The following is a 13082-nucleotide window of genomic DNA, read 5'->3' on the forward strand; positions in this document are numbered from 1 at the left end:
AGGTCCCATGAGAGAAATACAGCGCTGGCCAGGTGGAGCAATCTGTTTGCCAGGCCATTGCCCTAGAACCTGGGTCCTGTGGGATGACACCACGGATGTGAGTCTTGGCATTCCACAGGGCATCTGGTCAACCCCGCATGCAGGACAGAGGGTAGGAAAGCACCTTGATGGAACCAGATGAGGGCTGGGCCACATAGTTCTTCATCCAGGCTTGGGACGCCCCGGGCTCTACAGATCCAAGCCAGTCCCAAGCACTGGAGGGGGCTCGGAAAACTTGGAGGAAGGCCCTCCAACGCGTGGGGAACCCAGAGACTCAGAGCATGAGTTAGGGGCCAGACCTAAGAGTGGATTCAGCTGCCTTCTAACCCAGCTCCTGACCTACACATGCACATATCATGCTGTGATTCAGCACTGGGCCTTTGCTCATGACATGCCTCTGCTTGACAGCCCTTCCCTCCATCCCAACCTTTACCAGGACAGCTCTTAATCATGATTTAAGATGCAGGTCAGGCATCACTTTCTTCGAGAAGCCCCCACTTAACTCCTCAGCCCAGGGAAGGCACTTCCTCCTGGGTGCTCATCTCTGTTACTGCACCTGCCACATGCTGTCATAATACTGTGTTTCCGGGTCTGTTTCCCTGAGAAACTTATGGTTTCCTTAAGGTCAGGGATTTTCTTCATTCATCTTTGTATTTGTAGTCACCTGCAGAGTGACAGATACATAATTGGTGTTCGGTAAAATGTCAGCTGGATAAGTTACTAAGGAAAGTGTGAAGGATGTGAGACTCTTTAGAAACACGTATTCAAAAATAGGTATTTTCATGGACTCATCATCATTTTATTTATTTATTTTTATTTTAAAAAAGTTTTTAATATTTATTTTTGAGAGATAGGGGGATACAGAGCATGAGCAGGGGAGGGGCAGACAGAGAGGGAGACACAAAATCCGAAGCAGGCTCCAGGCTCTGAGCGGTCAGCACAGAGCCTGACGTGGGACTCTAACTCATGAACTGCGAGATCATGACCTGGGACTCATCATCACTTTAAAACACCTAGTTCCAAATGTTTCTTTTACAGTAACCATGACGTAGTTCTCAGCTGTCATCATCCTTACATTGATTCTTTGGGATTGTGAACTTGCCATGTGATGGTCCAGCCTGTCTACTGTTTCATCAAATATGTTGTGTATATGACACAGTTAGGCCAGCGATTGGTGCACTGTGTTCATGCGGTGCATTTATTATTGTTGTCAGGAGACTTAACTTCCAGTTTCTGGTTATGATAGGATATATTTCAGGCCCAAACCTCCCAATGAAAACAGCCGAAAATGCTAGATAAATTATTATTGACAATCTTTTAAAAGGCACCAGAGATCTGACAAGATAGTAAAGAGCTACCAGGCCAAAGTTGAAGGGAAATGGAAATTCAGAAACTGTTAGAAAACTTGAACTTGTTTTTCTTGGCTTCATGGAGCAGTAGAGAGAAACAAAGCCCAGGGCTGCACGAGGTGGGGATGCTAAAGGAGGTCTTCCCGTAAAGAGTGGAGGCCCCATGGAGATTCAACCTCATGGGAGGACTAACCCTAAAGCAAACCAGCTCTCACAGGGACTGGCAGCCAGATTTACATTGTCTGGTTGGTTAAAAAAAATTCCCAAGCCGTGGCCTTGGTTTAAAATGGTCTCAGGGACACCTGGGAGGCTCAGTCGGTTAGGTGTATGGCTTCAGCTCAGGTCTCACAGTTTGTGAGTTTGAGCCCCACATAGGGCTCTGTGCTGACAGTTCAGAGCCTGGAGCCTTCTTCGGTTTCCGTGTCTCCCTCTCTCTCTGTCCCTTTCCCACTCATGGTCTGTATCTCTCACAAAAATGAATAAACATTAAAAAAAAATGGTCCCATATTGGGATGCCTGGATGGCTCAGTCAGTTGAGTGTCTGACTCTTGATTTCAGCTCGGTCATGATCCCAGGGTCAAGGAATTGAGCTCTGTGTTGGGCTCTGTGTTGAGCGTGGACCCTGCTTAAGACTCTCTCTCTCTCTCTCTCTCTCTCTCTCTCTCTCTCTTCTCCCCCTGATTTCTCTCTCTGAAATAAAATAAAATAAAACCTTATAAAATATAAAATAAATAAAAAATAAAATGCTCCCATACTGTTTATGCCTACTGATATCTAGAAAAAGCAAACACAGATACTCTCTAGATAAAGCACCTTCACTGCAGTTTTCCAATTTTTCTTACAAGTACATTTCAGGTGCAAGGGACAGCCCACAGTCAAATATAACCAAGCATCTAATGATGCAAGCAACATGTGAGGGAACCATCTGAAAAAACAGACGACAGAAGCAGACCCACAAATACTTTTAAATCCTGAAATTATTGGGCACAGACTGCAAAATAACTATGCTTACTGTGGTCGGCTCCTTATAATACTAGTGGCCTCCTCAGCAGGCTTATTTTCAGTGTGGATCGGAGAATTACTCTCAGGAGCTAATCCAATCATCTATTTCTCCGCACTCTCAACGATTCTGTCAACTACCGATGTCCTTTTCTGCTTAAACTGGCTGGAGTGGGGTCTGCCTTCTGCAGCTAAGATCCTAACCAGTACAGTGATATTGTCTCTGTGTTTTGCATATCCACGGTATCTTTTTGTTCATCTGGCTGTGTTTTGGAGTTGTGTTCTTTTCCCCCACAGTGGTCTGTAGATTCTACTCTAATGTGCAGTTTCCAGAATTACAGTTAACAGTCTGATGGCAGCTGGATTCCTTCTCCTTTGTAAGGAACTTGTCCTTTCCCATCGAAAACTTGGAAGTTTTTATTTTTAATTTGGATATGCCATGCTTGGATGATGATCCTTGTTTGAAAAACTCCAATGAATGCCATTAAAGGATCTGAGGTTTCTCGAATCACAAAGGATGTGAAAACATTTCTGCGGAGCTGGATGAACAGGGAAGAAATGGCACAGCATTGTCCCAGATGAACAGGTAGCACCCAGGCCCCTTGAGTCCTCATGGATGGTTCATGGCCAAAGACCTTCAAGAGCGGCAGTCTACAGGTGTGAGAAGCCCACTTTCGCTTTCTCGGAAAGCGGGGCCATACCTTCTGGCCCCTTCTGACTCTTCTGGATGTCTACCCATGTGCTCTAAGGGCAAAGGACAGGTACAAACTCCACCAGCACATTCTTGAGCGTTCAGCATGTGATTCTTTGAACCAAAAATCAGGTGTCTGGGCCTTCTGTAGTTTAAGCCATCTCTTGGAAGGATTCCTGCTCTTTGGAATATATGAATTTTATGAGAATATGCTCGGATGTGCGTCTCTTATCCAATCTTGCCTGATTTGGGGGACACTTACTCTGTAGATTTATCTTGCTTCAGATGAGGTTTTAAAAATTTTTTTTTAACGTTTTTTATTTATTTTTGAGACAGAGAGAGACAGAGCATGAACGGGGGAGGGGCAGAGAGAGAGGGAGACACAGAATCGGAAGCAGGCTCCAGGCTCTGAGCCGTCAGCCCAGAGCCCGACGCGGGGCTCGAACTCACGGACCGCGAGATCGTGACCTGAGCTGAAGTTGGACGCTTAACAGACTGAGCCACCCAGACGCCCCAGATGAGGTTTTTAAAAATTGTTTCATTATCACTCCTCTTTATCTCCTACATGTTTTGTGTTCCAGGATTGATTCCTGTTTTCCATGTTATGTTTCCTAAATCTCTCCCCCATGTGCCTTATGTTTTCCAGAATGATCTCCAAGTCTGTTTTGGCTCAGTTTTGACAGAACCCAGTCCTCCCCTCTATCAAGCAGACTGCAACCCAGGCCACAGTGAAGTCTGTTTCTCAGCCTGTTGAATTTTTAAATTGAAAAATTCTTTCATTTTCATTCCCAATAATCCTTCTTATGTCTAGCTGAATCCGCAGAAGTGCTTTTTTTTTTTTTTTTTTTTTTTTTGCTACGTTAAGTTATTATTTGATTCTTCCCAGGGTTCATTTTCAACAGCAGTTGCCTGCTTTTAGTGGGCCCAGTGGTCATGCACTTGCTTCTTACTTCATACCCCTCTATCTTTGAGTTTGCTGGAGTTTCATCATTCCTTTTCTCCAGCTCACTTCTTTTTTTTTTTTTAGTGTATTTGTTTATTTATTTGTTTATTTAGAGAGCTCACAAGCACACAAGCGGGAGAGACAGAGAGAGAGGGCGAGAGAGAATCCCAAGCAGACTCTGCACTGTCAGCACAGAGCCCAGATCAGGGCTCAAACCCACGAACCATGAGATCATGACCTGGGCTGAAATCAAGAGTCCAATGCTCAACTGACTGAGCCACCCAGATGCCCCTCCAGCTCACTTCTGGAATCTATTTCCAAATACACGTTAGTATCCCTCCCTTAATTCTCAGCAAGGTAAATCTTGTGTCTTTTTTTTTTTTTTACGTTTATTTTTGAGACAGAGAGAGACAGAGCATGAATGGGGGAGGGTCAGAGAGAGGGAGACACAGAATCTGAAATAGACTCCAGGCTCTGAGCTGTCAGCCCAGAGCCCGACGCGGGGCTCGAACTCACGGACCGCGAGATCATGACCTGAGCCGAAGTCGGACGCTTAACCGACTGAGCCACCCAGGTGCCCCCTTTGTGTCTTTTTTAAGCAGGTGAGGGAAGGAAGTGAAACCCTAGAAGCTCAGTAACATAAAAGCACCACCCACCTTCATGAGCTTCTGAAACCACCAACAATCAATCAAAGCACACAATAAGTCTGTCTCGTGGCACGAGTCTTTAGAAGGCTGGCTATTTCATCTTCAATCTTTTTTTATGTCCTAATTAATAATGACTGAATTATCTGGGACACTTACACACCGTTCCTAGCCTATTAGAGCACATATCTTCCCAAGATGGCCATTTATGCTGTTAACGTTTCACAGTTTATAATGCAATGTCAGTGTGAGCCTTTAGAGTCCCACAGGAAGGCAGTTATCTGATGTGGCTTCAAGGGAGGGGAGTAGCTTTTGAATTTCTCCCAGGGCTTTGGAGGCACCAGGCACGGGGGAATCTATTCCATGGAGCCATTTCCTGAAATACGGTAGAAACGAACTGGGTACTATTTTTATGGATCAAGGTAACTGGGGGTCACATTGCCAATAGAGCAAGTTCCATACAACCCAGGTTGAAGGAATAATTTCCAAGTCTATTTCCACTGATAAAATATAAGCCTTTCAGTGCCATAAGAGCAATTTTGTTCAGTTCACAGGAAATTACGTTGGCATAAGACCCAACACCATCCTTGGGACAATTTACCCATGATGATTTTTAACATGTCCAAGTGGAAAATTGCACTCACAACCTTTGGAACGTCTCCAAGGTGAGCTATAAGTATTGAAAGCAGCTCTGGTATGAGGTAACTGTATTACGACATTTACTGCCAGACCCTTCCAGCCAGCTCCTGAACTTGCTGGTCGCGTGGACTGGCTTACACTGTGAATTTCACTTTACGGTACCGTAAGGTTAATAGAGTTAAGGCTAGTGGAGGCTGCTGGCGTATTCAGTAAGAATCTGCCTTTCCGAAAGGAAAAGAGTAAAAGGGCCCTTTCCTCGTGTGTCTGTGGTAACCTTGAATCTCTAATGGGCTCCCTGCAGGCGATCATTTACAGCGTTGTGACCTAACTGACCCAGAAGGCCAGGGTTCTCCCCAAGGACTCCTGGACTCAGGTCAGACACACTGAAACAGTTAAGTCTTTTCCCAGTTGTGGTCTCAATCTTGCTACACGGCTGTCACACAGGGGTGGCAATGTGATGGGTGAAAGACACGTGGTAAGAAGAGGTTACAAGGGGAGTTTAATGGTGGCTGGTAAAAAACTCTTTGGGGATCATAATATAAGGCAGAAGACCACACAGACGTAAATGCGGTTTCCCAGAACCTCAAGTAGTGCCCGACTGGTAGTACCATTGCCTGGCATGAGGACCCCACCAGGGAAAGTGACTTGCTTTGCCGTTCTCGTGGGGAAGGTGTGGCTTAAATTCCCATCCCCTGCACCACTGCACCTGACTTTGGATACTGCCTACATGCCTATGTCCTCGTCACACGTAAGCAAGTGGCACCTTTCCCCCTTCCCCCAGCACACACAGAACGTTGACTAGGACTCTGGGTTGACTGAAAGTCAATTCCAAGCTCATCATATGGTTAACCAGACCCAGGAGTCAGACCTGCCTCAGGTCCATTCCCGCACTTCAGTTGAAAGTGTATTTTCCTCTGAAACCCCTTGCTGGGCAGCAGATCAATTGTCAGCTCAGATCATTCTGAACTGAGGGGTGGGGGCCTACATGTCTCTGCTTTGTCCCCTCAGCATACAGTCAGGAAGCTTGAGTGTGTGAGCCTCTTGTTTTTGTCCTCAGGATACCCTCCCATCTCCTTTCCCTGAGGAAGGCCACTGCCCAAACTCCTGCGGTAACAGCACAGGAGAAGGGGAGCCATCAAGACGTCAGACAGGTGTATGCCAACTAGTAGATAGATCCAAGCAAGACGATGACATCTGAAGATAACAAGTCCTTAAGGTGGAGAAGACATCACCAGCATCATCTTTCTGTCTTTAGAAAGTTGTCTTCACAAATTCTGATTCCAGGCATCTAAGGCTGCCCTGGGCTGTATGGGCTGCTGGCCACGAAGCTAGCTGAGAAACTAGAGGTGTAGAAATGAAATTTTCACTTATGGAAGAAGGAAGATCCTGTTACCACCTCAGAGCACGGGGTACAGTAATTGACCCAGCATGGACATGTGTCTCCCACTGTAATCAGGAGGCTGTTGTCTCAAGAAGCTAAGAGGTATTCTAGGCAAAGAATAGCTACCATGGTTGGACGAGATGCAAATCTTGTTTTTCTTCCATACAAAGATGGCCGGAGCCATTTCCAAGAACACCATTAATCCACTGGGTTTACCACCTACCGTAGGGTATGCTCATTGTCTGAGCAATCATGAGCCAAGTCTCCACAGTTATAAATATCTGTATGGAGAAGACGTGTCATGTCAGGAGATATTCTCTGAAGGACTGACCCCTTGAGGAATCAGTCCCCATTCAAATGTCTTTCCCACTTAATATTGATATCTGTCCCGGATAACTCTAGTTACATCTCCACCAATCTCTCACAAATTGTATCTGGAAATGTAATGCGAACCCATGCAAATTGTTTGTGCAGGAATATTGTAACATTTTCAAAAGATGTGGGATTTTCACGAAGCTGGTGAAGTGAGGTCGGTGAATGGCTGGTCCCAGTGAAGACCAGTGAACAACTAAGTAGAACACAAGAACACTGCTTGAGGAGAAGGATGTGAATAACAGAGGGTTAAGAGAAACCCTTGGGAAAAATCACCCGAAGCTCTGGAATGTTTTTGCAGACGTGCCTCTCTTAAAGATCACTTTTTGAAAGTCAAATGGGAAGTGAAGGATGTGGTTGGTTGTTTGGGGAAATAATGCCAATAAAAACAATCAATATTTAGTTCCTCTTGTGTTCACTCTACGAGGTAGCTTGTCCTAGCAACGGTAGATAGAAGATATGTTTCCATTTTTCGAGAGAAAGTCCCAGTCAACCTTTTCTTCACGGCCTTCTGTAAAAATTGAGTCCCTATTTTATTCTATTGTGACTTTTCCCGGTATCCATTACCTTGAGATTATGAGATTATGAGATAATGAGATTATGGTGATATGTATTTGTTGTGATGCATATAATGCATGATGCACATAATGATAGATAATCAGAAACTTGTACTCACAAGCACTGAAATATAATGCTTCCCCTCAATTACTCTTAATCAACTTCATACTCTTGGAATCAGGACATGCAAATCCTGAGGGAATTCAGATGAACACTAGTCAATAGATTCTCGGTTTTGTTTTCTAGTTTTCCAAGGCTGTAAGTGAACATGTGTGCTGGTCACTAGGTGAAGGGAAGCAAACCTTTTACCACCTGCAGCACCGCATCATGTCAGTTTTTATTTTTGGCTTTGCCACTAATTCGCTGTGTGGCCTTCTACAAGTTCCTCTCCTTCTCCGGGCCTGAATTTCCTCATCCGTAAAGTGAGGAAGCTGAAATAGATCAATGGTCTCAACCTTGGTCAGACATCAAAGTTACCTGGGGAGATTTTTAATATGTTTTCTTTTAAAAGCTCAGAGTACCCCTCCTTCTCCATGGCCCTAGATCAAGGGAATCTCAGGACCCCGGCATGTGTCGATGTTCAAGCTTCCAGGTGATTGTAGCCTAGTTTCGTGTTCATTCACCTTTTATCATTATTCAATATTCTTGGAGTTTAGTTTTAGTCCTAGGGGTGAGTATCGGTGCAAAAGAAGCATTTGCTTCCGGAAGGTTTACTGGTTTACGTAAACCAGTCTCCAGTTGACGGAGGCTTTGTCATAAATAGCTCCCTGATGAATAGTGAAGTTTTGGGGCAAAACATACCACCACTGTTTTTGCCACATTTTTTGTGAACACAGAATTCTCACTTCGCACAAATCCACGTTCCAGTGAAACACGATGCTGTCACCTCACCGTAGAAATGTCCTACAGCTGCTGTGACTACAGAGAGGTGACAGACAGAGAAAGCAGCGGATGTGGTCGCGCTGTGGATGGAAATAGTCTTCGGACTTTTCTTGGCCACGGCTGGCCAGGGGCTCCTCTGCCGTGTGACTCCTCTGTGTGGTTGGAAAGTGCCTGGAAGGCTTCTGGGTAGGACGAGGGCTGGGCAAGGTCAAGTCCGAGACCAGGGATGCTGGGCGGGTGCGACTTCACACATGTTTTCTGTTTCCCTGAAGATCGTGTATAATAATTAGGCCGAGAAAAGAATTAGGCTGAAACCAACATGGCTGAAATCCTATTGTTGGAGCCCCATCCTTCTTTCCTCTCGTAGAGTGAGACTGTTTTGAAATTATTTACCAAGGAATTAGGAGCAGATGAAGTGCTAAAGGTTTCATGGCAGCTTCTTGTTGTGATGACAGGTGGCAGGTGGACGTGGTGACAGTTCAGCCTGAGTCAGCCTCCTCTGAGCCTCTCTGATGACACCATGTCCTTGGGCCTTGTCTTCAACCTGCTCAACCTAGTTTTAGCAACAATGGCCCCACTCTGGATGTCTGACAGCCTTCGGTCAGGTTCCTTATCCCTTCCTTCCTTTTTTTTTTTAGTTTATTTATTTGAGTGGGGGGAGGGGCAGAAAGACAGAGAATCTCAAGCAGGTTCTGTGCTGTCAGCACAGAGTCCGACATGGGGCTCTATCCCACGAACCATCAGATTATGACCTGAGCCAAAATCAAAAGTCAGAAGCTTAGCTGACCTAGCCACCCAGGCGCCCCCCTCATCGGCGCCCTACTCTTAATATCTGATCATGCCAGCCTGCCTTCCCTGATGACCCTGTTGGGTCGGGTGAGCAAGAACCCCTCAAATCTTGATCTCTCCTCTCAGTAATTTTCTACCCACGGACCCCTCAGTCTGCACCCTGGCCATCATCCCCCCTCGTCCTCGCTATGTTCAGAGTTGAGCCCCATCCCTCACCCTGTTGTGACAGAGTTGACCTCCCTGGCCGTAGTCCTGAAGGAAGTCTACCTCGCTGTTTTAACAAGCGTCAGAATGTTTCTCTGATGCTGCAAAGTGACAGCGCAGCATTATTCAAGTCAGATCTGTGAGACATTAGCACCTTCGGAAGTTTATGAGTGTGGCAGAGCTGGGGGAAAGGGTCCTGCACTCCCGTCGGCTTAGGAAATACATAGTAAACCAACAGTTTTCTTTCCTGCAGGACTTTTTTAGGTCCTTCAAGATGCTAATGGGCCTTAGGGCATTCCGAAGTGGGATACAGAGTCTGGAGATGCCCAGATTTAGTTGCCCACCCTTTTGCCCGGAGTTGCCCTTTAGATGCCCTTTTGCCTAGAGGTGCTGGTATCTTTGAGTTCTCGTGTTGCATGAAGCACACGTTGTCAAAGCTGGCAAAGGGGCTACTCAGGTAGGGGAGGAACCTACGGTTTAGCGAAGTTACACGGTGGGCACCAGGCAGGGCAGGGGGTGAAGGCCTGTCTGGAATTAGAATCCAGAAGTCCTAGGGGCGCCTGGGTGGCTTGGGCGGTTAAGCATCAGATTGCGGCTTGGGTTATGATCTTGTGGTTCGTGAGTTCGAGCCCCGTGTGGGGCTCTGTGCTGACAGCTGGGAGCCTGGAGCCTTTGGATTCTGTATCTCCCTCTCTCTCTCTCTCCCCCTCCTCCACTCATGCTCTCTCTCTCTCTCTCTCTCTCTCCCTCAAAAATAAACATTAAAAAAACTTTTTTTTTAATTACAGAAGTCCGAATTTGCAGTCCATAGTCCTTACTCTAAATCCTACTGCTTATAAGTCAGCAAATGCTGATGGATCTTCGGCTATAATACCTGCCTTATGCTCAGAATCATGTCACATTTCCCCCAAGCTACCATAACAACGCACCACTGGCCGAATGGTTTAAACAACAGAAATGCATTCTCTCTCTTGAAGCTTCGGAGGCTGGAACTCCTAAACAACATGTCTGGAGGGCTGGTTCCTCCGGAGGCCTGTCCCCTTTGCTTGTGGACAGCCGCCTTCCCATACGTGCTTTCGTGTGTGTGTGTGTGTGTGTGTGCGCGTGTGTGTGTGTGCATGCGTGCATGTCCTAACCTCTTCCTGTAAGACACCGGTCATATTGCATTAGGGCCACCCTAATGACCTCATTGTAACATAATTAGCTGTTTAAAGACCCTGTGTTCACGGAAGGTCACGTGATGAGGTGCTGAAGTTAAGACTTCAGCACATGAATTTTAGGAGGACATAATTCAGCCCATAACACTTGCATAGCTTAGAGATTTATTTGCAATTTACTGTAGGATGGAGATCTATTGATTCAGCCTGTAATTTGGGGTTTATTTAATTAAGTTTTTTTAAATTCCAGTATAGTTAACATACAGTGTTACACAATTTGTTTTTGCTGCGGTAGACCCATCTGGAAAATATTATAGCAAAAATATTTCTCCCGTCCTCTGGAAGCCTGAGCTCTCCTTTCCCTCGGAGGGAGAACCACTTGTTTGTTTTTGATGTTTGAAAAGAATAGAAGATTCCAGGCCTGAGTAGGATACCCTGGAGACCATTCAACCCAGACTTTTGTATTTGCAAGGTCTATGCCCTACAGGGAATTAGCTGTACCGTTCAAGAAAGAGAAGAATCCGCCGAGTTTGAGATGTGAGGATTTAAGAAGGGAGGGGTCTCCACAGACAAGGTGAGGTTCTCTGAGACTGGGAAGGGCAGGTAAGAAGCAGGAACGTGTTACACAGGCACTTGGGTGGGTGGGACAGTGGCCCATGTGCCCGCAAGAACTCAACACTAACGGCTTGGACTGAGCGTGGCTGAGGTGGCTAATTGTTCCTCAACTCCCATCCTCCTCTTCTCTCATTTAGGGATGGAACCTCTCAGAATGTTATCAGGGCACAGAGCCACCCAAGTAGATACCGCAGTTCCAGCCTCCTTACTGCTAGATGGGAGGCCGTGTGACCCTGAGGTTTCCTTTTCCTCCTTGGCGTGGGTGGGAACGTGGAAATGGTTGGAGGTGAGTCAGCTTTGACTGCACAATGCACATGGCGCCCTGGCCGGAAGTACCGAAAGCAGAGGAATGGAGTGTGGGTCACGGAATAGCCCCACCGTGCACAGCCGCCTTAGAATCTCTGATTGCTCACCTCTGAGCTGTTACTTGAAGAAGAAATAAATTTAACTTTAAAGCCACAGTGTGTTAGAAACCTTTTGTTGTAGCAGCTTAGCTGATACTCCTATCTTAGACCTAGCAAGTGGGAACTTGAGTCAGACTTTATCCCATGGAGAAATTCAAAGCAATAGTATATGTTGACAAAGCATCCTGAAACTGCTTCCTCCTTAAAAAAAAAAATCACTTATAAATGATTTTGTTTTTAGGCCTATGAAAACCTTTAAGTAGATTATATTTCAATGAGAGATGGGAACTTTTTTGGACTAGAATGTGAAACCTTTTTGGCAGAGGGAGGAGAACACTTCATACTGATATAAAGAACACATTATGCTTTTTCAAAGAAAAATATAATGCTTTATAGAAAACTTGCAAATTAAAAAATGATGAAGAGGAAAAGTAAAATCAACTCAGAAGAATCTACCATCCATGTTTTGCATTATGTTTTTCCAGCTTTATTTTGGAAGTTGGGATTAACTGTGTAGGCAGAATTACATCCTGCTTTTTTCCTTGTAACATCATAGCACGAATATACAAATTCCAAGATCACGAGAACTTCTTGAAACCTGGGATCTTTACTGGTTGCAGGATGTCATGTCATAGTTTGTATTTTATTTGATCATTTGCTTTGTAAACATTTTTTTATATTTATTTTTTTTTATTTTTGAGAGAGAGAGAGAGACAGAGCATGAGTGGGGGAAGAGCAGAGAGAGAGAGAGAGAGAAACAGACAGACAGACAGAATCTGAAGCAGACTCCAGGCTCTGAGCTGTCAGCACAGAGCCCGACGCGGGGCTTGAACCCATGAACTGTGCGATCATGACCTGAGCTGAAGTCGGACACTCAGCCAGCGGAGCCACCCAGGAGCCCCGATCATTTGCTTCTTTATTGGATACTTAGGTTGTTTCTCACTGTCTTTGCCATTACACATTGCAGTGATGGTCTATAATGAACAGGTGCCATCCTTTGGATAACTTGGTAATTTCCCACTTTCTGGGCCCTTCGTTGGCAGGGCAGAAGCCAGAAGGCTCCCCTTCACAGATCCCTGCCAGGCTGCGGTTGCAGCTAGGGCACAGAGTCAGATACACCCAGTGACACTTAGCCCTGGTGGGTGGGAGACGCTGTGAGGCTGCCCCCGACAGAGGTGTTGATTATCTGGCAAGGGTGGTGACAGCATGTGGATTTCAAGGCTTCATCGGGGAGCACCTCGCACTGAGAGGTGGTGGCCGTCAAGTTTCAACCAGAGCAGCTTCTGTGGCACAAGTAGAAGTTGTTCTGGGCCGTGAGCCACAGACCCCAGAGTTTGGCACTCCCAGGGATGAGTTCTCTGAATTTTCTACTATCCGGTAAGAAAATCGAGTTTGGCTTAAACAGTCAAGAGTGAA

At 45.8% G+C, this 13082-nt stretch overlaps 1 long non-coding RNA gene across 1 annotated transcript; it reads left to right on the top strand.

The window, feature by feature from the left end:
* The first annotated feature begins 4222 nt into the window (after positions 1-4222).
* On the top strand, positions 4223-7459 carry LOC123384234. The gene is made up of 3 exons (XR_006594963.1): positions 4223-4348; positions 5213-5330; positions 6362-7459. It is a non-coding gene; the product is annotated as an uncharacterized LOC123384234 (long non-coding RNA).
* The last annotated feature ends 5623 nt before the right edge of the window (positions 7460-13082 follow it).

This window comes from Felis catus, chromosome A3, assembly GCF_018350175.1.
Source record: "Felis catus isolate Fca126 chromosome A3, F.catus_Fca126_mat1.0, whole genome shotgun sequence".
In the NCBI taxonomy this organism is placed as follows: domain Eukaryota; kingdom Metazoa; phylum Chordata; class Mammalia; order Carnivora; family Felidae; genus Felis; species Felis catus.